Source organism: Anomalospiza imberbis (assembly GCF_031753505.1).
Source record: "Anomalospiza imberbis isolate Cuckoo-Finch-1a 21T00152 chromosome W unlocalized genomic scaffold, ASM3175350v1 scaffold_31, whole genome shotgun sequence".
Classification (NCBI taxonomy): Eukaryota; Metazoa; Chordata; class Aves; order Passeriformes; family Viduidae; genus Anomalospiza; species Anomalospiza imberbis.
The window spans coordinates 6,947,731-6,975,460 of NW_027099315.1; the positions used below are offsets into that span (position 1 = coordinate 6,947,731).

Genomic DNA, 27,730 nt, shown 5'->3' on the forward strand with positions numbered 1-27,730 from the left:
CGAGATCCTCAGTGGTCCGGACGATGGGGATCCGTCTTGTAGTGTCGGGGAAGTCTTCAAAGTTCTGGTCAACTCAGGGGTTCAGTTATAGTCCACAGAGGAATAAAGGGGGGAACATGCAGGACAATGAGAGTCTATTGTGATTGCTGCGGGGGAACAGGTGAGTCCACTGAAACCACCAAGGCAGGACGAACACAATGAAGAATAAGTCCATTGGAATTACTGAAGAAGAGCAGGTCATGTCATTAGTGGTTTCCCCACTCCCTATGGTAGGGGTCTCAGTCTCAGTCCTTAGGAGGAGGGTTTTTGATCTCCGTCTGTCTGTCACAGTGGTAATGAGGCAAATGAGAGGTCTTCAGTGAGAGACCATTAGGGTCACCACAAAAGTTCATTCAGCTTAAAAGAGGAGAGTGGGCATATATGCAGTAGGCTGTTCCTTGATGGGTCTATGCCAGGTCCTTGCCAATTCCTTGCCAAGTTCTTGCCAACTCCTTGCCAAGTTCTTGCCAGGCCTTGTTCGGAACAGCTAACGTAACGGTACAGCAACTGCACCTGCACTGCCACTCTCTCCAAGCCGGAACTGTAGTGGGGGAAGGGGTTTCTCCTCGTGGCAATCGGTAGGCAAATGTGGGGGCTTCAGACAGCCTCTTACACCCTGTTTCATCTCCTCCCTGAGTTTCTTGTGATTCTCTATCTTTTCTTCTAATTTCTGCAGACATGTTTCTACAGCTGCGATTCTGGCATGTCTTGGGCCATGTACAGCATCTGTATATGCTCGGAGCTTCTTTGCCATATCAAGCACGGTCTCCTCACTGTCATCCTGCTTCATTATTGCTAAAGCAGAAGTATATTCATGTGGCCTGAGTCGTAAAAGTTTTTGCCACATCACCGGTGTACATGGTACCAAGTCTGGATTTACAGCATTTAGGTCATCTGAGAAGACAATCTCTGCCACTGCCATTTCTCTTAAACGTTGAATCCCTTGGTCTTCCACTGGGTTTGCTGCATATAGACATCATCTGCACACAGATATCTTTGTGCTACACTTCCCAGGATCCATGCCCAGAGACTGTTAGGGTCGGCTGTAGAGGAATTTCTGAGAGAAAGAGGTCACGATCTGGATGTTCATGATTTATATGTTTAGAGGGAAGGTTGAGCTACCCCAGCCTAGGCCTCAGATATGGGCCTCGGTGAGGCCTTGAAACCTGTGGCGCAGTTAAGAATAAATTTGTGGCGCAGTCAGAAATTATGTTAAGGTATAACACAGTGTACTGAGCTATCTAGGTGTGAATTAGTATAGGTCTGCAGTGTGAAACTTTAGCCACCTTAAGACAGGAACAAACAATGTTTGCTTGCCAATGAGAGTGTTCTCACGATTGTAAACTATCTAGAAGTGCATAAAAACTACTGTCTATAAACAATAAACTGAGAAAGTATGATTAGCCACATTGGTTCGGATCTGCGTTTGTTCCTGTCCAGCTCACCTTTTTATTATTAGTCCCTGCTTTAGTCAGCCCCTCTCATCATTCCTTGGTCGATAACTGGATCATGTGACAGGGATCCCAAATGCCTCGCTTCACTACTGTCCAGAATTGTAGCCTCTCCTGCAGCATCCTAAAGACGGACTAACCAACTAACTATAGATTCATCAGGTCGTCGAGTGTAATCCTTTCCTAGCCCATGAAGGTCCTTCAGGGAAAAGGACTCAAGAGTGACCTCTGATTTTGTTCTTGGCTTTGAGGATCCTTCCCCCAGATCATCATCATCCACTGGCTGATCAGATTTAAATGTGTGTTTTCCACCTGCCATGGTAGGAGCAACAGCCATTGGTTGAGGATCACTGTCTGGTTTAGCTGTTGGCTTAGGCTTGCTGTCTGGTTTAGCTTCAACCTGAGTAGCTGGGGTGTTGGCTGCAGCCTTAGTAACTGGGGTAGCTGCTGATTTACCTTCCTGCTGCTCTGCCTCTATCTGCTGCCCTACAGTATCTAGTAGTGTGTGATAGGCATAGGCCAAGGCCCACCTTGTTGCAATGATCTTTTTCTCCTCAGAGTCATCATGGCACTTCTCTTTCAGGTATTTCCCCACCTCAGCTGGGTTCTGAATTTGTTCACATAGAAAATCCCAGTTTACAGGGTCAGAAAATTCCTTCAGGGTTTGGCCCATATTTTCCCATTCTCCACACCACTCAGGATTTTCCACGCCTGGGTCTACTTCTGGGTCAGGGGTCTCATCAGCTCCTCTGGACATCTCAGCCCTCATTCTAGACAAACTGCAGACCATATAAAGGAAGCTTACCAAAATAAATACCACGATAGTGGTATCTTTAACATTCAGGGTAAACTGAACATTCTCAAAAAATGATATAACAGATTCAGGGGGGAAGAAGGAAAGCAAAGGCTGAAAAGCCTCATCCCCTGCTCCTCCTCTAACAAACTGGGTGCAATTACTAATAAACCCTCAAAACATGCTACTGGAACTAGGACACAGGGTAGGACAAAGAAACCATAAACCATATGTATCTTGAACAGACTCCACTACCTTTGTAAACTCCCTATAAATCATCACCGAGCCCAGCACAATAGCTATTCTAATTCGTGCCCCTCTACTGTAAAAACTATGTGTTAGGGACAATACTGGAGCTATTTCTGGATAAGAAAATAATCCTAGGGACCAGAAAGGTATTAAAACCTCAAAAAAACTTAGAGACCAGAACCACATTTTGAAAAACCCCTTCACTTGTATTAAAATGTTAGAAGTTTAATAGTAATAAAATAGTGATGAAAATAGTAATAAAAATTAGGACAATAAGAATTTGGACAATCCAAGTTAGGACAATAAAAGACAATAAAAATCAAAGAATTACGGCCGTCCTGGTGCTTTGCATTCTGCTGCAAAGCACACTTTGCTAACAGAGGATATACCCTTAAAAGCAATAGCCTATTGCATATTCATATATCTCATAGATGATTCCAACATTCCTTTCAAACTAAGGGTGTTTCTGCTTAATTTCAGTTTCTCCTCCTCATCTTGTAAATCAATTGTCTTGGTCCCTCGAAGTCTGGGTTTTCCTGATAAGGAGGCAATAATTCTTTTCTTGCGATCTTGGTGTCTTGTTGCTGTTATCTCTATGCAAAGAATTTCTCGATTATCTTATCCATTCTTTGAGCTAATTACAAAAAGTGTCTTATATCACATAGTTTCTATTTTAATATTATGCTATAGCCTAAAAACTATATTTACTACACTACTTAAAAGAGATTAATACAGAACTACTTAAAAGTGGTTAATACAGCATAACTTTCCATATAGTATTCATTTTAACATTTGTGAAGAGCCAATCATATAATATGCATTTTTCACAATCCTCCCTCTTTCTTTTTATAAATAATTTGGCTTGAGCAATGTTCCTTGTCTTCTAGCCTTCATTATTCGCTCATTTTTTTCACAAATCAATCTTGCTTCTTTGAAGGGGTCTTCTATATTATTTTGTTTCTTTAACACCATAATCTTTTGTGCTGTTTTATATGTAGTCAACTTTTGGTCCATGGGCATTGTCACTACTTGCATGACTTGGACTACGCTGGTGATGAGCCGAATGAAACAGGGGATCAAACAAGGAAGAGATATTAGACCAGCTATAGCGCATAAAAGGAAGACGCCTAACTTCTTCCATCATTCTATTCCCAATACGTTATCCCACCAGCTAGTATTTAGCATTGATTCCAATTTTTGAACAGGTACATGGGCAATTTTTCTGATATCATTGACTATATCCAGAACAGCATCCCCATTGACATCTATTTTTAAACAACAATCTGATGTATTAAATTTTCCACAAACACCTCCTTCTTCAGCTAATAAATAGTCTAAAGCCAACCTGTTCTGATACACGGCCGCCCTTGTTTGGGTTTGTTGCCTTGATATTAATTCCATTGCTTGACCAGTTCTGTTTGTTATCTTTACAGTGGCTTGGAGTCTTATAATATGATTTAGCATATAAATTGGGGTCCGATATCCCCAACTCCTATCTTGTGCCCAGATGGCTGGCCCATATGTTTCCAATATGTGTTCAGGAGGCCATTCCTCATCTCCCCATTTATGGAATCCTCCAATCAAATCTCTTTTATTTCTCTTAAGGTCCTCATAAACTGGTATTCCTAACTGATCACCATCAGGTCCTGCTAAAATAAAAATCCTGGCGGTATGATTCCCAGAGTACAGCTCCCTTTCCACTGAGCAGGGAGTTTTGGGTAGGCTCTTTTTCCACATATCCAAAATAGGCCATCTGGAGCTTTCCAATAATAATTTTTCTGTTGATCTATATTCTCCCAAAATTTGGAGATCTCTGGGGTGCTGTCCTAGGTTACAATACAGGAATGTTTTCTATCCCCAACTTCAAGAGCTGTTGAAACCAGGAGAGGTATCACGGCCTGGGGCCCCGGGGGTCCGTCTGGCCCCCTGGGCAGCTGCCGCCGTAGGTGTCCCCGATAGCGCTGTGCTGATGAGGCACAATCTCTCTGGGTGCCTCGGGCTAGCTCCCAGCTGCAGGCAACCTTAGTGAGCACTCTTAAGTGATTTCAGCTCTGTGAGTTCAGCTCTTAACTGATTTCCGCTCTGAGCTTGCAAAGGTGCCTCGGCAGACACCAGGATTGAGAGGGGAGAAGTCTGTGTAGAGTTCCGCAGCAGCGTCTTTATTATCAGGGTCCTGCGAAGATTTCCAGTGACAGCTCTTCTGCTGAACTGGGCAGAGATGGGAGTTTAAGTAGGCTACTGGGGTGTTGGAAATTGTCCAATGGCCAGGGTTGAGGAGAATACAACCCATAGCCTTACAGAGAGATAACAAGGGTCCGAGGATGGAAGAGGGGCTACTTTGGTCCAGTCATCATGACTATGAATTTCTTGTCTTAGGTGGGTAACCGCCAGGGAGGCCTTGCAGGGCCTCTGACTGCTACAGAGGGGCATTGTTTTTTCCTTATCTCCTGTTAATGGACCCAGTAATGCCTTGCAGCATGACTCAGAGATAACTCCCTCTGGGAGCCATTTCTGTTTAAGGGGAAATCAAGGATCCATCGCATGACTCATAGAATGATAACAGCCCATTGTGAGATGCTCAGCCTGGGGGGAGGAGTTGAGCATCCCCACCTGGATATAATCTGGGCTTTGGGACAGAACAAGCAGCCCTTACCCACAGGTTTCCAGAGGACAAAATCTACCAGATCTTTTCTACAGGATCACCACTTCAACAAGACCATTTTCATCTGGATTGCTACCACCACCCTAACTAGCAGGGTGTCAGGTTGTATTCTGACTCTGTCAGTGGTTCTTCTTTTGTATTATTTCATGTATTTTGTTTGGGTTTTTTTCCCCTTTTCTTAATAAATTGTATTTCTGACTTGGAGTCTCTCACTGGTTTTGCTTTCAAACCAGAACAGATGCCAAAGTAAGGATTCTTGTCTGTATCATTACATTGAAAAAGTCTAATTTAATTATTATACTTACAATTTCCTTTTTTTGTTTTTCCCTGGGTCCAGTACAGGGTTGGTTCCTCTGGAATCCACAATATAGAAGTTCCATTACTAACCTTACATCTTTTACAGTGAGTTTTTCCTACTTCATGAAGAAACTTTTTTACAGTGCGCCAGAGATATTCTTCCCCTATCACTATTGCACTTAAAGTACACCCTTCTGGTTGGTTTTGTCTATTTGTATTTGTTTGGCTCCACTTAAGGAGCTCAATTGGGCCTAAAATGCTGCCTTTCCATGGCCATTCTTCTGACATCAAAGCCCCTCCACAGACTCAGCTGTTGGTTATGTTAAGTTCACAAATCACAGAATCAAAGAATCACAAGGTTGGAAGAGATCGTAAAGATCATCGAGTCCAACCTGTTCCCTGACACCTCAACTAAGCCATGTGTCATGGTTTGATGCTGGTGCAATGCCAGCGCCTCCATGAAAATACGCCTTCCCAAATAAGTGCTGTGAGATGCGATTAGGAACAGAGCAGAGCAGACCCAAGCTTAATAACAAAGGGAAAAAACTTTATTAAACTACTGCTACTATAAAAGACACACACACTAAATCCAGGATGATGACCCTCCAAAACACTCCTCCTCCTCCCACCCAATTTCCAAAAAAACCACAATGAGGCACCACCCAGGATTCCTGATCAAGTTGCCACCCTTCAGATAATCAATACTCAGTCCATCAAGGGAGAGAGAAGTCTCTCTTGCACCACAGACTCCCCCAGGAAAAACAATTGCCACCCTTGTGTTTCCATGTCACACATGGCAACTGCCCGGAGAAAATCTGCCAGTGTGACACTCTCCTTTCCATGTCACAGTGCTCTCACCACTGTGCATGGACAGACTGCTCATAGGGCTCCTTTAAGGATGCTTTGCCAAGGACCAAAAGAGACAACAGTTCAGCTTCTCATCTTGGGACTACAGTCCCCCCCATTTCCTTCCTCCCCTGGGGCCGAGGGTCTCAAGAACAGAGATCATCTTCTTCCTGAGGACAGGGGGCATCACCACACCCTCTTCTTCCTGAAGACAGAGGGCATCACCACACCCTCCTCAGCTTTCCTCTGTTCTCTCCACTCCTGTGTTGGTAGTCACTGAAACAGGTCTCTTGGCCCACCACTGCATCCCCCTAAAAATGCAGTCTCTGCTGCAGGAGGAATTGGTTCAGTCTATGGCTAACAAGAAAAGTCCAGCCAAAAGCCACTCCATCATCTCCTTCCACCCAAAAATTTCCTCTTCCAAGACCTCAGATCCCAGACTGTCTCTCTTCTACTTCAAATTGAGGTGGAATAATATTTTACAAAGCCTTCATTTCCCAGGAAAGGGTTAAAAGTTCAGACTCCCTGGACAGCTGAAATCTCTGCCCAGAGCTTAACTCCCAAGGCTGGGCACCTCTCCCCCCTTCTCCTTCTCCTCTGCTGGCAAATTAAATTTCCAGGTGCTGTCAGGCCCTCTGTCTCTTCCCTCTGGGGGTGGGGGAGGGGGGGGGGGAACAAAGACATCTCCGTTTCTCTCCACCCTTCCATCCACAGGAGCTGGCCCGGTTCCAGTCTTTCAGCCCCCCGGTCCTACCTCCCTCAGGCTGCAAGGCTTCTCCTCCCCCACCCAGCCTGTGGCTGGGCAGGGGAGAGTCTGCACTCTCCGACGACCGGAACCAGAGTGAGACAGTTCCCCTGGGAGTTCTTGCTTTTAACCCCCTGTGTTCTCAGAGACGTGTCCATACCTACAGTGGTCACTCCAGGTGCCAATATCCAAACCTGACCTCTGATTGGTTTGACCCAACTTCCTGAAAAAAATTCACTTCCGTGTCAAATCACGACACCATGGCACCCAGTGCCATATCCAGTCTTTTTTTAAACACATCCAGGGATGGTGACTCTACCACGTCCCCGGGCAGACCATTCCAGTACTTTATCACCCTTTGTGTGAAAAACTTTTTCCTATTATCTAACCTATATTTTCTTTGACACAGCTTGAGACTATGACCTCTGGTTCTGTCAGTTGCTGCCTGGAGAAAGACACCAACCCCCACCTGACTACAACCACCCTTCAGGAAGTTGTAGAGAGTGATAAGGTTGTCTCTGAGTGTCCTTTTCTCCAGGCTAAACAACCACAGCTCCCTCAGTCATTCCTCATAGGGCTTGTGTTCCAAGCCCCTCACCAACCTTGTTGCCCTCCTCTGTATGGATATTTTCAGTTCAGTCAGAGAGAAAAATAGAGGTTTCTAACCAGGCTGGGCCTGCGAAAGAGTTTCAAAGGAGTGTAAATAATTCCTTATCTCTCTTGTTGTTCACATTGTTTATAGATATGTTCTGCCACCGTGCGTCATTCAGAGCACACCAATGGTGTGAGGTGTTTTTACTTTAAGACCAATGAAATTAGTCTGCATGATGTTCTCTATAAATAGTGCGATGTATCTGAAATAAATCAGTTTTCTTCTTGCCTTCTGAACTGGAGTTCTTTCGTTCCCATCCTGCCTCAACAGCGACACCTCTGGACATGCTCAAGCATCTCAACATCCTTCCTAAACTGAAGGGCCCAGAACTGGACACAGTACTCTAGGTTGTCAAACACGACCTACCCCTCCTAAACCCATGCTGACTAGGTCTGATACCCTGGCCATCCTGTAGATGCTGCATGATGTCACTCAGCAAAAATTGCTCCATTATCTTGCCAGGTACTGAGGTCAGGCTGACCGTTCTATAATTACTAGGATCCTCCTTCCAACCCTTTTTGTGAATTGGTGTCACACTGGCCAGCTTCCAGTCATCTGGAACCTCGCCAGTGAGCCAAGACTGTTTGTAAATGATGGACAGTGGCTTCGCAAGCCCATCTGCCAGCTTTCTCATCACCCTGGGATGGATCCCATCTGGTCCCATAGATTTATGAATATCCAAGCATCGCAGCAGTTCTCTGACTGCCTCCTCATGGATAATGGGTTTCTTTGAAACTGCCTCCAACATCTCCCTGGCTGGAGCCAAAAGCTTCACGGCCGTTTCATCTCCCTTTGTTACTAAATGATAAAGATGCCTATTAACTTCCTGCCAAAATCCTGGCTCAAATATCACCCTGGGATCAAGTCCCCCCATGTTCTTATTTTGACTGATCTCACCAAGAACTGTGTCGTCTGCAAAGTCACTCCGGAAAGTTTCCTGGTCTCTGGCCAGTAGATAACAGGTGGAGGAGATCCTGGATCTTTGAACCGCCTCCGTTCCTGTCCGAATTTGCAGTGGTTTGCTCTCTGCAGGGGTTCAGGCTGATCTCCTCAGGATTTTTCTTCTCGGGCTAGGGTTCGATGTCTGATGTTCTGCTCAGCTGGTGAAGCAGTGCCTTGGCTGGGTCTGCCCACCCAGGAGGATGCCAGTTGTCGATTTCTCTCATGGTTCCTAGGGTCAGAGTGACCCCGAGAGATCAAAAAGAGTCTTTGCTTCCCTAGCCCGACACAAAGAAGAAGCCTGGAATGTTTCTGATTGATTTTTCAAGGTTGTTTATTTCTTCTGATTTACAAACATCATCCTCTCAGCAACGCAGCCATGTCATTCTGCCCCGAGCCTTGGGCGGCTCCCACATTATATACTCAAAACTATGTGTACCGCGTTTACAGTTCCCGTACCAATAACTAAGATCTATGTTGGACAGTGTGTCTCTACCTCAAACAAATAGAAAAGTGTCACTATCACAGCAAGACATGGAGCACAAGAAGAACAAGAAGAAGGTCAGGACACGCCCAAATCCCTCCATTTTGTTCCCTGAACCCCAAAATTCTATTTTTCACCCTGTGTTAATTTCACTATCACACTACTCAAACCCTTGTGGCTTGTAATCCCTCATATAAAATTGACAGCTTTTTCCACAGGCAAAAATTGAAGCCACAGATGTTTTTGACTTCATGCCAGGGTGTCCGAGACCCCTGCCAGGGTCTTGAGACAGCCAGGGCAGCCAGAGGGATGTCCTGCACTCCGACACTGTTACTTTTACAGTGTCCTTACTTACACTATAACCTTTTGGAATATTTAATAGGCAGGTTCTTTCTGCCTCTTTGCTTACCACAAATTCTAATTTTTCTTCTTGGGGACCCACTTTTAAAGTTATCACAGACTCTAGATGGTATTTGACCCCCAGAAGATAGACCTTATTGTTATGAACAAAGTTTCCAGGTGTTCCCCAGAGAGGTGGGCAGGGCCTTCCGAGCTCCCATGGCAACACTGGAATGACTGCTGGCTACCGATATTGAAATGTTAATTAGTTAATTGCTCTGTTTGTTTTCTCTAAACTACCCAAAGGTAACCTGCCTTCCCCCCCACCACACTGACATTCTGGGACTAACATGCAAATAAGAAAACCCCCTGGATCATGGGAGTATTTTTTTTGGGATAAAGACACCCCTAAATAAAGAACTAAACACAGTAGAGGGGGATAGATAAATGCCCTAGCCGAGGAAGAGGGAAACACAACCCGTGATCAACTTTTGTCTGTCACCATAACCTAAAAGCGACTAGACAAGGGTGGGGTGGGGCAAGTGGAGATAGAAGAGACAGAGAGCCCCCTGGTGCTGCCACCAGGGAAGGAGCAGGGACAGCTGTTGTTCTGGACTCCAGCAACAGACTCTGCACTCCTCACCCTTTGGCCACCGGTTGTGCCACAGGGTAGAAGAAGGGACAGCTGCTGCTCTGGACTTCAGCGACAGACCCTACACGCCTCCTTCCTTCCGGCAACCTGGAAGAGCTACAACAACGGGGGCGAGCTCTGTTCAGGACCCCTGCCCAGCTGATCTTTTTAATGAAGAGCTGAACATTAATAAAGGCACTAGCCCTGTTCATTTCAGTTGGGGGCTCGATCCGGGATAGCCATGCCCGAAGAGGACCCCCCGGACAGCTGGACAGCTCGACCACCTGCTTCGAGGGACTCTCAGGAGTTGCTGGCTACCTCCGGACCCTCGGATCAGCATGAGACGTGCGTCGGAACGGTAAGAAAAACTGGGAGATGAGCGAGTGAATGAGTGATTGAGACGGGGGCCGGCAGCACGGACCCCCAAAGTGAGATGGACCTGCTAGTACTGTGTTTCTGGTCTCCTGCGAAGGGGCCGGCCGGGAACGGGGGGAAGAGAGAGGAATAGAGGAGTGACTGAGGCGTCTCCTTAGAAGTAAAGCAGGCCCTCCTCCAGGCTTGTGGGGATCCCCTAGAGGCAAAGTAAGTCCCTGGCAATCAGGGCATGGGCAATGTCACCAGCAGGGCAGGTGGGATGTCCCTGGCATGTACGGAGGGATGTCCTAGCAGGCAAGAGCGGCAAGTCCCGCCAGGCATGTCCCTGGCAGGCAGGACAGAACACCAGGGCAGGTGGAATGTCCTTGGCAGGTAGGGCGGGATGTCCTAGCAGGCAGGAGCAAAAAGTCCCGCCAGGCAGAGGGCATGTCCCCAGCAGGGAGGACTAGATAACAAGGCAGGTAAGATGTCCCTGGCACACAGGACTGGAGGTCCCCGGCAGAGCAGGTAGAGGAATGTGCCTGGAAGGAACGGCAGGATGTCCCCGGCAGAGCAGGCATGAACCCGAGTAAGGATAAAGGCAGGAAGGTAAGCAAGCTAAGCATAGTAGCAGAGTCAGGCAAGGCGGCTTGGCCAGAGTTCAGGTGTAAGGCTCGGCAGGAGGGTCGACTTTACATCGGCAGGGAGACCAAGCTTCCCAAGCCTAGTAGGAGAGTCAGGCAAGGGGGCTTGTCTGAAGTTCGAGTGTAATGCTCAGCAGGACGTTCAACCTTACCTCGGCAGGGAGACCAAGCTTCCCAAGCCTAGTAGTAGAGTCCGGCAAGGGGGCTTTCCTGGAGTTCGAGGGTAAGGCTCGGCAGGACGTTCGACCTTACCTCGGCCAGGAGACCAAGCTTCCCAAGCCTAGTAAGAAGGTTGGGCAGAAGGCCAAGTAAGAGTTTAGGCAAGACTTAGCAGGGGTCCAAGCCTAAAAAGTCCAGGAGGAAGTCCAAAACTTAGACCGAACAGAAAGAGAACAAAAGACAATATATGTGAGTGTGACTAGTGATTGTCCTAGCCAAGAGACAATACAAAGTGTCAAGATGGTAGTACCAAGAGTGGGAGTTTAGTTAAAAGAGATTACGTTCTGTCAAGAGATTCAAAATTCTAAGTTGTGGGAAGGGACCAGATGAGCTTTAATTGCCTGTCTGTATATTCCATTTTAAATAGAGGCACCATTTAAAGTGGAAATTTGAGTTCTTAGTTGACACAGGGGCAGATAAGTCTAGTATAAACAAGTTACCAGTAGGAGTCACCATTGGGAAGAAGGTCTGTGAGGTTTTAGGGGCAGAGGGAAGACCATTTAAAGCATCTATAGTTGAGAATATAGAAATCAAGGGGAATTCAAGACAATGTTTGGCAGACTTTATCTACCTACCAAATTTAGGATCGAATCTCATGTAATCTCTTGGGAAGAGACTTGCAAGTTCAGTTGGGGTTAGGGATCCTCCCAAGAGATGGGAGGATGGTAGTCCAGGTCATGAGGCTGACCCAGAGAGACATAGAGGAAATAGACCCCAGAGTATGGGCAGAAGAAAGTAAGTGTGGATACTTGAACATCACGCCAAAAAAAAAAAAATAAATGAAAAGAGATACACCCCCTATCCAAGCCAAGCAATACCCAATATCCCCTGAAGGCAGGAGAGGATTAACCCCAGTGATCAAACGACCATTAGAACAAGGTATTCTAGAATCATGCATGTCCCCCCATAACACTCCTATACTAGCCGTAAGAAAAGCAGAAGGGAAATACAGGCTAGTTCAAGACTTAAGGGAAGTAAACAAGAAGACTGTTACCAGACACCCTGTGGTATCCAACCCCTATACCCTTTAAGCCAAATTCCAAGGGAGCATGCCTGGTTCACAGTTATAGATTTAAAAGATGCCTTCTGGGCATGCCCGCTGGCAGAAGAATGTCGTGACTGGTTTGCATTTGAGTGGGAAGATCCTGATAGAAGGAGAAAGCAACAGCTAAGGTGGACACGCCTCCCACAGGGGTTTACAGAATCCCCAAACCTCTTTGGGCAAGCACTAGAGGAACTATTAGGGCAGTTCACTCCTGAGGAAAATGTTCAGATCTTACAGTATGTAGATGACTTATTAGTATCTGGGGAAGAGCGAGACCAGGTCAAAACCACCAGTGTTCGACTCCTAAATTTCCTGGGAGAAAACGGCCTAAAAGTATCCCAAGAAAAACTACAATTTGTAGAATCTGAAGTGACCTACCTAGGTCACACAATTGGAGAAAGGTATAAGTAACTAAGTCCTGAGAGAATCTCAGGTATCCTGTCTATCCCAGCTCCCAAGACCAAGAGAGACGTAAGGAAGCTACTAGGCCTGTTTGGTTATTGTAAGCTGTGGTTAGATCAATACACCAAAAGCGTGAAGTTCATTTATGATAAATTAGTAGACTCTGAGCCTGTAAAGTGGACAGAAGAGGATGAGGAACAGCTACAATAGTTTGAAAGAGAAACTATCCTCGGCACCTGTTCTAAGCCTGCCTGACCTTAAAGAGTTTAACCTGTTCGTGAGCACAGAAGGGGGAATTGCATATGGGGTATTAACTCAGGAATGGGGAAGACATAAAAAGCCAATAGCCTACCTCTCAAAACTACTAGACCCAGTAGCCAGAGGATGGCCAACTTGCCTGCAAGTAATCGTAGCAGCAGCAGCCATCCTGATAGAAGAAGCCCAAAAGTTGACCCTGCAAGGGAAAATTAAAGTCCACAGCCCCCACGATCTCAAAACAGTACTAAGCCAAAAGGCTCAGCAATGGTTGACTGACTCTAGAATATTGAGGTATGAGATCATCTTAATGAACACAGGTGACTTAGAGTTAGTCACCTCCAAATGTCTAAACCCTGCACAATTTCTTGCCGGAGAACCCCTGGCTGATCTAGAACATGATTGTGTTGAACTCATAAATCTGCAGACCATAGTGAGAGAGGATTTAGAAGATGTACCCTTGCCATATGGGAGATGCCTTTTTATAGATGGGTCCTCAAGAGTAGTAGGAGGGAAAAGAGCCTCAGGATATGCTGTCATAGACGGGGAAGACATGAAAGTTGCAGAAAAAGGGAAACTGCCCTCAAACTGGTCAGCCCAATGTTGCAAAGTCTATGCTTTGAAAAGAGGATTAGACCTTTTAGAGGGAGACCAAGGAGCTATTTACACAGACTCGCAATATGCATTTGGGATCATCCATACCTTCAGAAAAATTTGGGAGGAGCGTGGCTACCTAAACTCCAAAGGGAAGAACCTGGTACATGAGAAACTGATAAAACTAGTATTAGAATCCTTACAAAAGCCCGCAGAGATAGCTGTGGTGCATATAAAGGGACATCAGAAAGGACACACCCGTGAAGGAAAGGGAAACTGATTAGCAGATCAGATAGCTAAAGAAGCAGCCTTAGACTCAAGAAATCCATTACAAGCTTTTAAAACAGAAGTAGGACCAAGTAGAGAAAGAAAAGAAGAAGAGTCATGGTTCAGTGAAAGAGAAATTAAAAACAATAAAGGAACTAGGAGAATGGTTAACTCCTGACAGGCGTAAGTTCCTAAATAAAGCCCTAGCTCAAAGAGTGCTAGTAGAGCTACATGAATTGACCCACTGGGGAATCCAAGGTTTGTGCTACCACTTTTTATGGGAAAATTTATGTCTTTGAGTATATGATCTGGCAAGGACGGTCACAAGAGGGTGTGCGATTTGCCTGAAAACTGACCAAAAGGTAATGAGAAAAACAGCACATGGGGGAGGAAAACTGGCTTTGAGACCTTTCCAAAACATACAAGTAGATTTCACTGAAATGCCCTCTGTGCAGAGGTACAAACATTTACTAGTGATCGTAAATCATCTCACTCCCTGGGTGGAGGCTTACCCAACCAGAAAAGAGACCGCGCAGGAAGTTGCAAAAATAATCTTAGAAAACATCGTACCACGATATGAGCTAGTCAATAGCATTGACTCCGACTGAGGTCCACATTTTGTCGCTCAAACTTTACATCAAGTAACAAAAGCCCTGGGGATAAGGTGGAGATTGCACACCCCATGGAATCCTCAAAGCTCTGGAAGAGTGGAGAGGATGAATAGAACTCTTAAAAATGTGTTAACTAAATTAATTGAAGAGACAAAGATGAATTGGCTCAGGTGTTTACCTCTCGCTCTCTTGTGCATCAGAACCAGACCTCGGTCTGACACAGGGGTCTCTCCCTATGAAATGATGTTTGGGCTCCCTTTTTTAATCACCCCTTTCAGTACAGCAGATTATCTGGAACGGGAGGCAGCAACTCAGAAATATTTAGAGGTCATAGGAAAATCCCTAGAAGGCCTCAGAAAGAAGGGGTACCTCCCCCAAACTTCCCCTCTGGACACCAATGCCCACAACATCAGTCCTGGGGATTGGGTGTTGATAAAATCCTGGAACACCACCACTCCATTAACCCCCAAATTCGAAGGACCTTTCCAGGTGCTACTCACCACACACACTGCGGTGCGAAACCAAGAAAAAGGCTGGACCCATGTCACCAGAGTCAAAGGACCAGTGCTACCGCTGGACGCCGGACCAGACCTAACAGTGTCACCCGCCTCCTCTTGTGCATGGACAGTAATTAAGAGACCAGAGGACTTAAAATTAACTTTAAAGGAGACTTGTTAGAGACTGATATACAGTAAGGTGTTAATAACAGTTTCTGAGTTAAAGTGCCATAGAAAAGGTTTAAGTACTTTGTAATTGTTTAATAAGTGTCCTTTAGCCAAAGGAGTTAACTGAAGAATTTTTAATTAGAATATTTTTAAGTATTACGTAGTTTCTAAAGAATAGGAAGATTATCATCAGACATAAGTAAAAGCATGCAAATGCCAAAAGAAGTTATCCCTCAAAAGCCAAAGACTGTAAGTTGATGCGGGCTTAAGCCCGATCAAAGAAATAGAGGAGGGATTTGTTATGAACAAAGTTTCCAGGTGTTCCCCAGAGAGGCAGGCAGGGCCTTCCTAGTTCCCATGGCAACACTGGAATGACTGCTGGCTACCATATTGAAATGTTAATTAGTTAATTGCTCTGTTTGTTTTCTCTAAACTACCCAAAGGTAACCTGCCTTCCCCCCCACCACACTGACATTCTGGGACTAACATGCAAATAAGAAAACCCCCTGGATCATGGGAGTATTTTTTTTGGGATAAAGACACCCCTAAATAAAGAACTAAACACAGTAGAGGGGGATAGATAAATGCCCTAGCCGAGGAAGAGGGAAACACAACCCGTGATCAACTTTTGTCTGTCACCATAACCTAAAAGTGACTAGACAAGGGTGGGGTGGGGCAAGTGAAGATAGAAGAGACAGAGCCCCCTGGTGCTGCCACCAGGGAAGGAGCAGGGACAGCTGTTGTTCTGGACTCCAGCAACAGACTCTGCACTCCACGCCTCCTCACCCTTTGGCCACCGGTTGTGCCACAGGGTAGAAGAAGGGACAGCTGCTGCTCTGGACTTCAGTGACTGACCCTACGGGGGCGAGCTCTGTTCGGGACCCCTGCCCAGCTGATCTTTTTAATGAAGAGCTGAACATTAATAAAGGCATAAGCCCTCTTCATTTCACTTATGACTTCCCTATTCCTCCTCTGGGCTCATCTCTCCTCCTCTGGGCTCATCTCTCAGAAGATTTTAATATCTTTTATCCGATCTGGGCAATTTCTTTTATAATGTCCTTCGACCCCACAGTAAAAACAGGTATTTCTAGAATGCTCCTGAGATTTGGTTTGTACTGGGGCTCTGTTCTTTTCCTTTCTCTTGTCTTTACGACTTTCATGTCTAGGAGTGGTGCTTGGGGGTTTTAGACTCTTTTGGAAATTACTTTCTCACATAGTGGTTACCATAATTTTTGCTTTCACTTTAGCTTTTTCTTCATCTCGCTGGACATAAATCTTTTGAGCCTCCTTTAATAAATCATCTAATTATCTATTATGCCAGTCCTCATTTTTTTCTATCTCAAACTCCATCCTCCATGCTTCAATATCCATGGAAAAAGGCCTGAGGCACACATGAGGCACTGTGGAGCCGGTAAGTATCACCCATCCACAGGCATGGCGAGGGCTTGAGGGGATGGGAACGGGGGGGGGGGGGGTGGGGGGGGGGGGGGCGAGTGTGTGTACGTAGAGTGTGTATGAGACGGGGCCAGCAGCTCAGGAAGCTCTGAGCCCCAAATTGAGCAAAGACCTCCTATTACCACGGTTCTGGCCTCTGCATAAGGAGTCCGACTGGGAAGGGAAGGGGAAGTGAAAGAGGGAAGACCGAGTAAAGATGCATTGAGATGCATCATGCATCTTCTTGATGGCTCTGTCCTATCTTAATCTGAGATATTTACCAAGTATTCATCACCTGGGTGTTCCTCAGATTACCTTGGCAAAGCACCCATCTCCCAGCGGCTATGTCCATTCGTTTGCAAATTAGGTCCTTTTCTCCCTGCTGCCAGCTGCGGTGGTTTTGAAATAATGTGAAGCAACCTTCCCATCCCCGGCTTGAGTGCTTAAAAAAAACTTAAAGGAATATTTCTTACCAATATAACATAGTTCATACATCTATTTCTCACAAGCACAAATTATCTAAAATACGCATAACACACCCCTTGATGCTTTTCCCCCGCCATGTCCTACATCCACTAACCTGTCGCTGGCTCCACCTGTAAGTCAGGATACAACACCTTTCCCTGAGAAAAAAACCTCTGGATATATCCTCCAACCTAACAATTGAACTCTTCCAAAATGATAACAAAGACCTAATGAGACAGTCGAATGACCCTTCAGATGCTGGCCATTACTGTAATACCAGATCAAAAAGTGGTGTAAGGCCAGAAGTAAATCCGGACAGGTTGTTTCCCCTAAGGGAAGTTCCACTAGGTGGGGGGGTAGGAGGATTAACTCCAGCCCAAGGATATAAACACCTGTTGGTCATAGATGACCATCTAACCCACTGGGGTGAAGCGTTCCCCATGAGAAGGAAGTCAGCCCAAACTGACAAAAGTTCTCTCGGAAGAAATTATTCCGAGATACAGGCTAGTAAATATTATTCATTTGGACCGTGGCCCCCAGTTTACATCCACTGTTCTGCAACAAGTCATCAGGGCCCTGGGAATAAAGTGGGAGTTACACACCCCCTGGCACCCTCAGAGTTCAGGGAGGGTCGAGAGGGTGAATCAAACCTTAAAGAATATTTAAACAAAATTGGTCTTAGAAACCCAATGGAATTAAGTCAAATGTTTACCACTAGCCCTATTACAAATAAGAATGAGACCCAGAACAGATCTAGGGGTCTCTCCTTGTGAAATGTTGTTTGGGTTGCCTTTCTTGCTTACCCTATTCAGTATTGGGGAACATCAAGAAGGGGGAACGACAATGCAAAAATATATAGAAACAGTAACAACTACCCTAGAAGAACTAAGGAAAAAGGGCTACATTCCCAAAACTTCCCCACTGAACTGTAAAAAACATGGTATTAACCCAGGAAACTGGATATTGATTAAATCATGGAAAAACCCTCCACTAACTGCTTGCTTTAAAGGCCCCTTCCAGGTGCTGCTTACAACAAACACCCTCCCCCCCCCCACCTTGGGGCAGAAGCAGATGGAAAAACTGAATCTGGGCTACAAGCACCACATTACAACTATGTGACTGAAGAACTGCGCAGGCTCATAAAATTGATAAGACAGTTTAATGCATATGCAACAGGTTAGGGGATAAAATAGACTTGGGAATTTTTGGGGGTGCACATGTCCTTTGGGGGAGCTATCCCACATACTGGCTTTACAACTTTTACAAGTTGTGGAGTTTTTTTCTGCAAATCAGTGGCATTTGTACTGTGAAAAACGCCATTCACTTGTGTTAAAATTTTAGAAGTTTAATAGTAATGAAAATAGCAATGAAAATTAGGATAATAAGAGACAGTAAAAAGTCAAGAGTTATGGACATCTGGGTGCCTTGTACTCTGCCACAAAGCATACCTTGCTAACAAAGCATTACCCCTTATATCTTATCAATTCCTTGAGCTAGTTACAAAAAGTATCTTACATTGCATGGTTTCTATTTTAATATTATGCTATAGGCTAAAAACTATATTTACCACACTACTTAAAAGAGATTAATACAGCATAACTTTCCAACATAACACATATAGTATTCATTTTAACATTTGCAAAGAGTAAATAATATAATATGCATTTTTCGCAATCCCCCCTCTTATTCTTTATAAATCATTTGGCTTGAGCAATATTTCTTGTCGACCTGCATTCTTTAGACTATGCTGGTAATCAAATAAAATGGGATTAAACACAGAAGAAATATCAAAATAGTTGTAACACATAAAAGGAAGAATCCTAATTTCTTCCACCATCCTATCCAAAATACATTACCCCACCCACTAGTTTTAAACATTATTTTCCAATTTTGGACCAATACTGGGGGGTATTTTTCTGATATTTTTGCTTTTCCCAGGATGACATCCCCATTGTCATCTATTTTCAACAATCTGATCTATTAAACTTTCCACAAACACCCCCTTCTTTAGCCAATAAATAGTCTAAAGCCAACCTGTAGAGGAATTTCTGAGAGAAATGGGTCACGATCTGGATGTGCATGATTTATATGTTTAGAGTGAAGGTTGAGCTACCCCAGCCTCGGCCTCAGATGTGGGCCTCGGTGAGGCCTGAAAGCCTGTGGCGCAGTTAAGAATAAATTTGTGGCACAGTCAGAAATTATGTTAAGGTATAACCGAATGTACTGAGCTATCTAGGTGTGAATTAGTATAGGTCTGCAGGGTGAAACTTTAGCCACCTTAAGACAGGAACAAACAATGTTTGCTTGCCAATGAGAGTGTGCTCACGATTGTAAACTATCTAGAAGTGTATAAAAACTACTGTCTGTAAACAATAAACAGAGAACGTCGGATTAACCACATTGGTTTGGATCTGCGTTTGTTCCTGTCCAGCCACCCTTTTATTTTTAGCCCCTGTTTCACCAACCTATTCTGATACAGTACAGTTTATGTTTGGCTTTGCTGACTTGATATTAATTCCAATGCCTGAGCAGCTTTGTTTGTTATCATCTCTATAACTGCTTGGAGTCTTATATTACGATTCAGCATATAATTTGGGGGCAATACAGAGTTAGATTGCTGAGCTGGTTTTACCTTTTTGTTTACTAATTGTTCTTTTACTAAATCTTGGACTGTATCCCTAACATCAAATGTAAAAGAAATCCATCTCTCACCTTTTGGACATTCAATTCCCCGTCTATTGCCACTTTTTCCTAAGTTTCTTGTAATCCAATATTTTTCCCCATTTTGACTGCAGGTACTTAATTTGGATGGGTTATAACAGTGACTGTTGACATGGGTGTGTGTAATGAAAGAGGAACTTTGTTTTCTTTCCATGTAATGCTTTCGGTAGCATTTGTGACAAGATCTTGCCGGTATCCCGAAAGAGAAAAGACAACAAATGAGTGACAGAAAAAGGAATAACAGAGATCTGGTATGGCTTATACCCCCACCTCCTCCGCCTATGGGGTCGCAACCCATAGCAGGTGTATATGATCTTCTCAGTGGCGAGTACAGTGGTCAACCCACGATTGCCCTCTTTTTCCTTTGTTACTTCCTTTTTACTAATTTCTAGGCAAATAGTTTTTGACACTCCTTAACTGTGGTTTCCCCCCATTTCTCAGGTATCTATCATTCAACAGGCACTAATAATTTCCATCCACTAAGCACAGTTATTATTTCAGTTGTTCTTAGTTCTATCTGGATAGAGGATAGATTTAGTACTCCACACTTCCTGCAGCGAGAGCATAGATTTTGTGAACTACAAGACCAATTATTCCCACAATTTAAAAATTTACTTATAACCCAGCTAGCGTGTCCAGCATTGGGATGAATCAAACAGAGTATACAGTATGGCACTGATGGAAATTGTAATTTCCCTTCTTCCCTGTACAAGTCACAGGCTAAGGCCAGAATATAAGAACTATTTGACCAAAACAGTCCTGATTCTCTTGTTTGAAGTGGAAGTATTCCTACCAAAGGAGGTGTCAGAGGTGTCTCAGGGCTTATTCAGGCAGTACTTGAAACCAGTGATGTAAGCTTGGCCTTATCTCCCAATGAGGTGTGATTCTTTGTACATTCTTTGAATCATTTGGGTCTTCCCAAACCATTACCACCCAGTCCCCATTTGAAATTCAATATGATATCACCAGGTTTAGATGTGATAGTCCATTCCTCAGGTTCCTTCACAAGTCTTTTGATTCTACTGGCATGAATCCACTCTCTTTCCCTGGTTCGGATTGCTGCTTCAGTAGTACCTGAAAAGGACTTCTTAATAGCACAGGGACAGTGACAAAAGGAAGACAATACTACATCAACTTTTTCCAAAACTTCCCAGGTTTAGCAAAAAGCTTTTTCCACAGCTGCCTCTTCTTCTTGTATCCAACTGTGCTAACAGCTGCAGTGGCAAATTCATCTTTTTTGGTGAGCCACAATTAGTTAAACAAGAAAGGCCAGGCCGATTTTAACACGAGATGAATTACATCTGTTGCTTTTTACCCTTTGGGCAACATTTAACTGTTTTAACATTACAGACTCATTCCTCAGAACAAAAGCCCCCTTCTCCTCTTGACAGCAAGAAAAAAGAAAAGAAACAGAAAGAAAAAAAGAAATCTTGCTGTAAAAATAACCAACTTTGTGAGGTTTGGAGAGCCAGCGAGAGATTAAGGCTATCTCTGCCTTGATCTTATCTCTAGCGCTGGCCCCTCTTCCTCTTTTTACAGCAGTGCTTTCAACACTGTCCCTCACCATTCCCCCGCTGCTGCCACTGCACCACAGTGGCCCTGGCAAGGGCGGACCCTGCCCTAGTGGGAGGGGGGGGAGGAACTTGCAGACAGCCACCGACACAGGGACCCTGGGGGCAATCCTTGGCTCCCCTTTTGCTCACTTTCTCCCTCTTTCTCTCTTTCTCTCTCTCTCCCTCTCGACCCGCTTGCCGGGTCCGAGGATACCATCTGGGACTCGGGACCTTAGCAGGCTGGGAGCCACCCCCGGTAGCTCCGCCACTGTGCCAGTCCGCTCCTCAGCGGCAAACCCGTGCGATCCATGCCCAGCACCTCTGCTGGCTTGACGAGTACATCCGGCAACCCCACACCTTCTAGGACCCTGACACAACCAAGCCAGTTCCCAACCCCCAGCGGCACCCCATGCAAATGGCACCCTGTAAAGCCTCTGCCGGGTGGGCGAATACTAAGACTTGCCACGCCGTGTGGCACCCATGAATCAGCCCCTGCTGCATACCCCAAGACCTTGCCGCTCGCATGAGAGTGGCCAAACACCTCCTTACCTTGACAACCTTTAACCTGGCGTCCCCAGGTACTCCTGACATTATTTTTCCTTGGTCAACATATCCTCTTTTCCCTTCAAGGAGGGCTTGTTCTGGTAAACCTTCCTGGACCCCAATTTGGCATTGAACAACCTCCAAACAACCATGTGTGAAGACACTTCCCTGCCCTTCATACAGAAACTGCATTCAAACTCCCATCCTCCTCCTGCACCAAGACATCACCATCCCACATTCCAACATCCCAGAGTCTGCCTACCATCCCTCCCCCTTCTTGAACCTCTGCTGGCAGAGGAGAAGGAGAAGGGGGGGGAGGTGCCCAGCCATGGGAGTTGGAGTTCTGGGCAGAGATTTCAGCTGTCCGGGGAGTCCGAGACTTTTAACCCTTTCCTGGAAAATGAAGGCTTTGTAAAATATTACTCCTCCTCGATTTGAAGTAGAAGAGAGACAATCTGGGATCTGAGATGTTAGAAGAAGGAATTTTTTTGGTGGGAGGAGATGATGGAGTAGCTTTTGGCTGGACTTTTCTTGTTAGCCATAGACTGAACCAATTCCTCCTGCAACAAAGACTGCATTTTTAGGGGGATGCAATGGTGAGCCAAGAGACCTGTTTCAGCGACTACCAGCACAGGAATGGAGAGAACAGAGGAAAGCTGAGGAGGGTGTGGTGATGCCCCCTGTCCTCAGGAAGAAGATGATCTCTGTTCTTGAGACCCTCGGCCCCAGGGGAGGAAGAAAATGGGGGGGACTGTGGTCCCAAAATGAGAAGCTGAATTGTTGTTTCTTTTGGTCCTTGGCAAAGCATCCTTAAAGGAGCCCTATGAGCAGTCTGTCCATGCACGGTGGTGAGAGCACTGTGACATGGAAAGGAAAGTGTCAAGGCCAATTGATTTTGTAAAGTCATTTTTGTGGTGGCTTGTAATTGTGTGTTTAGTTCTTTAAATCCTTCCCGGCTGACTCTTGCCAGTCTATCTACCTGACCTGTAAGTTTGTACAACATTTCTCTATTCTGATAGTTTGCTATAGGACCAAGCAAAGACTCTAGGGCCCACCCAAATTTTGCACCACTAGAGGGTTCTTGCCAAGTGTCATCTAGATTTTCATCATTTAGAACTTCTCGTCTTGTTCTTATCTGCAGAAGTTTGTGTTTTCCATTAAATGGGGACTTTTTCCAAAGTGGACACAAAGTAGGGAGGCCCAAAGTAATTTCTTTCACTTTCCCATCTACAGGTGGATGTGTTGTCCAGGTACCATCCCTTGTTGCCCAAACAAATTGTCCTGGACTTCGGATTGTGTGGTAGTCTGTTATTTTACAGTTTGCTCTTGTGTAGTAGGTTTTAAATATTCTTTGTTTTAAGTTTGTAATGGTTCATTCCATGTACCCCATTTGGCTTCCCTAATGGTTCAGTCCTGAGTTGTTTGCCCCAAGATTTTCCCACCAAGTGTATGTCAATACACCTGTCAGCCTCCTTGCAACTCCTTTGTTCCCTTCTGGAATGTTCCCTTTCATCCCCTCCTCGAAGCAAGATTGGGGTGCAGGGTTTGCTCCTTCCCCTTGGTGGCTTCTATTGGATAGCCCTTACGCTGCACTCCTCCCCCAATGCCTTCCTATTGTTAAAAGGTTGTGTCCTCTCCTTATTCCCAACTCTCCTTAAAAGCAGTTTTTTGCCCTCAGTTATTGTCACTTGTCCCTGAATCCTCTGGGCAATAAAACTTCCTTGGAACTCAAACAAGTGATCCCTCTCTATTCCTTCGCCTTGGTTTCTCGCACTGTGTTGCTGCTGTGTTACCCATGCCACAGCCATCTGCTGCAGGGAGCTGCGAGTCCCTGTAAGCACCGCCACCCGGAAGGACTCAGTAGAGATCCGGGGGTGGCCACTCTCGTGACTGCACATTGGTCTTGGAGAGTGAGCTGGCTGGAGAACATCTTCCTTGTGACCACAGCGTGCAGTTACAGGATTGTACTCTTGGTACATTCTATGATCATTTTGTAATTCACTCTACCTTTTTTGTGCTCGATCCCTCTGCAGGCACAACCAATTTGTAAGGCTACTACCAGTGGTGGCATTTGTTTTATCTCTATATCATCAGAAGTGCAATCATAAGTTTTATTATATGCCTACCAACTTAGTTTGTCTGCCTTTATTCTACTACTAGTGGCAGTGTTCATTACTGCTGGATCTGTTTCATTCTCAGAATGTTCCCATTTAATACACCAAGGGGTGTTTGCCATATATTGGAATTTTGAAGTATACTCAGAGACCATGCCCTGTCCCAAGGCTCTATTTGACCTTTCTGATCTTTTGCCTCACACTTCCACACCAGAGTGGTTTCTGTAACATTTCCTGTAATCTTTTTATAGTATGGCAAGTAGCATTGCCATTTCGTGATGCCTCCCGACCATCCTATAGGCAATCCTATTGTGCCATTATTTAAAATACAGTCTTGTTGGGTCATAGGTTTCATCCATTTTCCTATTTCATTCCAGGTTTCCTTGACTACTTCCCTCGACTCCGGTACCTGTTTACATACAATTGTTTTCTTCTTTCGTATTTCAGGCAATTTTGACGTTATGATTCCCCAACTTATTGGGTCTCCCACTGCCTTCCGTATTGGCAGACAGGCAGATATTCTGCCGGCCTTTCGCATTTTGGCAAAGTCTTTAACTAATCCAATCATTATATTCTCAGGCTGAATTGGATTGGAAACCTTTATCACCTGTGTTTCTGCCTGTACCTCCCTCTTCATTCTAGAATGAAAAGTGGTTAATTGATCTTTCTGCATTCCAAATCCCAAAGACCATGAAATAAACATTGGTACTGCCGGAACTCACCCCCGGTTGGGGTGAGCCCGGAAGGTAGAAAAGTCTCTCCTCCCACCCTTGTCTCCAAAGAAAGACTCAGTAGTCTTCGTTCGTCCAGTCTCAAGGTAGTTTATTGTATGTTATCTAAAAGATTTCTCCCTGAGCTGCTGTGGTCCGTTCAGCAGTCAGGCAAGGGCACACTCCAATGCCCAGGGGGCTGGTGCCCTCTTTTATATCATATATTACGTATTAGATGTTTACAGTTTTCCCCCAATGCCCATCACCTATATTGAACAGTGACTTTCTACTCTAAACCAATCTGTGAGTGCCAACATCACCAAGAACATGGAGGTTAGGAAGAAGAAGGAAAAAGGACAGGGCACACCCAAGTCCCTCCATCTTAGAACTTCTGACCCCCATGTACAAAACTCAGACCCCTCTGTACAAGGCCTAAAACCCCCCTGTACAGCACTCAAAAACTCTTCCTCTCACTTTGTGACTACTTCTTCTATAATATCTAAACTTTTGTTATTTCTCGTTCTTCCTGCAAGGTTGGTAAATTGTTCCATGGATCAGGTTCAAAGCCACAGGGGTCTGTGGCTGCATTCCAGGGTCTCAAGTGCTTCTGACCTGGGCCTGGAACATCCAAGAGTATCCAAGGGACATTCTGGGTTTCGATAGGTACAATTACTGGTAACACTCTTGAAACAATTAAACACATTTATCTCCAGCTCTGTTGGTCCCACAGTCTACACAGTTGGCAGTCCAGGAAGGATTTTCTTCACTCGGGTGTAGTGTATCCAGGGGTCCACTCCAGCTACTTTGACTGCTGTAAAGGTGGTCAACAGTACCTCATGGGGTCCAGTCCACCTTTTTTTTAGTGGTTCTTTGTTCCAATTCTTAATGTACACCTCGTCCCCTGGATATATGTCATGAACTGGGTTCTTGAGGCCTATTCCACATGAGGGCGCTTTGAAGCCGTGCTAGAGTTTTTCCGAGATACAGAACATAATTATACACTTCCTGATTTCCCGTGACATGTACATTTGGATTGGGTCCAGGAGATTCGTATGGTTTCCCATACAATATCTCATAAGGACTGACTGACATCCCACTCCTAGGCTTTATCCGAATTCTCAGCAATGCTATTGGTAAAGCCTGTGGCCACTGCAGTTTGGCTTCTTGACATATTTTACTGATTTGCCTTTTTGGTGTCTGATTCATCCTCTCTACCTGTCCATTTGACTGGGGTCTCCATGGTGTGTGAAGATCCCAGGTTATTCCCAGCAACCTGCTTACTTCTCTTACTACTGTGACTATGAAATGTGGGCCCCTATCTGATGATATCCCTAGAGGCACCCTGAATCTGGTAATGATTTCTTGCAGTAACCACTTAACTGTTTCTTTTGCTTGGTTTGTGCAACAGGGAAAGGCTTCTGGCCATCCAGAAAATGTGTCAACTCCCACTAACAGATATTTGTATCCTCAGGTTCTTGGTAATTCTACAAAATCTACCTGCCAATAATCTCCTGGTTCTATTCCTACCCGAATTCTTCGTACTGAGATCAAATTGTGTTTTAGGAACTTTACCAATGTCTCTGCACCCCAATGACATTCGTTATGTTTAATTTGTAGAACCCCTCTCATTACCAAAGGAGAGGTGCCACTATCTGTCCTTGTGTAGTTACATACCACCCTTCTGGATTCTTCTGTGCATTCAGCAAATGTCCCAATTTCTCATCTTCTGCTGAATATTTTGGCTGTGGAGGTAAATTGAATTGAGCTGCATTAAGCTTTAAAGGTACCATTGCCATTGCTGTTTGCACCTTTCGAGCAGCCTGTCAGGCTGTCCAGTCTGCCATTCAATTTCCCTCGCAAATTTTGGAGCTTCCTGATTGATGCGCTTTACAGTGCATAATTGCCACTTGTTCAGATTTTTGTACTGCTCTTAACTGCAGCACTGCATCTTGATGTTTAATGTGCGCCCCTTGAGACGAAAGCAGGGCCCGTTCTTTCCATAGGGCCCTGTGCACATGCACCACTCCAAAAGATTATTTTGGGTCAGTCCATATGTTCTACTTTTTCCTTTCACTCAACTCTAATGCTCTGGTTAAGGCAACCAGTTCTGCCTTCTGGGCGGATGTATTTAGTGGTAATGCTTTTGCCTCTACCACTGTACTGATTGATGTTACCGCATATCCAGCATATCTGATTCCATTCTCCATGAAGCTGCTTCCATCTGTGAATAACTCCCACTCTGGTTGCTCTAGAGGGACGTCTTTCAGGTCTTCTCTTGCTGAATAGATGAACTCTATTACTTCTACACAGTCATGCTCTAATAGGCCTTCTACAGTTGTGGCACCTAGAAACAAAGCTGGATTCAAAAGGTTAGTTGTTTTTAATGTTACATCATCTTGCTCCATTAGGATTACCTGGAATTTCATCATTCGACTTGGGGATAGCCAATGGCCCCCTTTTTGCTCTAAAACAGTGGTTACCATGTGCGGTACATAGACATCTATGTGCCTTCCCATAGCGAGCTTCTTGGCTTCTTGTATCAGGATCACAGTGGCTGCGACTGACCACAGACATGGAGGCCATCCGGCACTGACGTTGTCAAGTTGTTTGGAAAAATAGCTCACCGGCCTTTTCCAACTTCCCAAACATTGGGTCAGGACTCCCAGTGCCAGGCACAGCCTTTCATGTACAAACAGCTGAAAATCTTTAGACAGGTCAGGTCGCCCTTAATGCTGGAGCAGTCGGCAGTGCTTCTTTTAACCTTAGGAAGGCTTCTTTCTGTGGTTTGCCCCAGGTGAATGGCTGCATCTTCTGGGCTTCAAACGGGGGTTTTGCAATTAGTCCATAGTCCATGATCCACAGGTGATACCACCCTGTCATACCAAGGAAGACTCATAGCTCATGCAAGTTCTGGGGTTCTGGAATTGCACAAATAGCTTGAATATGATTAGTACCCTTGTGAGATCTCACATCCCAGGTAAATCACAGTCTGTCGGGCAATTTGTGC

At 45.0% G+C, this 27,730-nt stretch overlaps 3 long non-coding RNA genes across 3 annotated transcripts in view; 1 reads left to right on the forward strand and 2 right to left on the reverse strand.

Moving 5' to 3' along the window:
* LOC137465577 (uncharacterized) overlaps nt 1-27,730 on the forward strand; it is a 419,327-nt gene that overhangs the window by 368,716 nt on the left and 22,881 nt on the right. The window lies entirely within an intron of this gene.
* The window catches only part of LOC137465576 (uncharacterized), a 234,580-nt gene that overhangs the window by 32,946 nt on the left and 173,904 nt on the right, over nt 1-27,730 (reverse strand). The window lies entirely within an intron of this gene.
* Nucleotides 19,005-21,183, reverse strand: LOC137465594 (uncharacterized). The gene is made up of 2 exons (XR_010994714.1): nt 19,548-21,183; nt 19,005-19,116 (listed from the first exon to the last, which is right to left on the reverse strand). It is a non-coding gene; the product is annotated as an uncharacterized lncRNA (long non-coding RNA).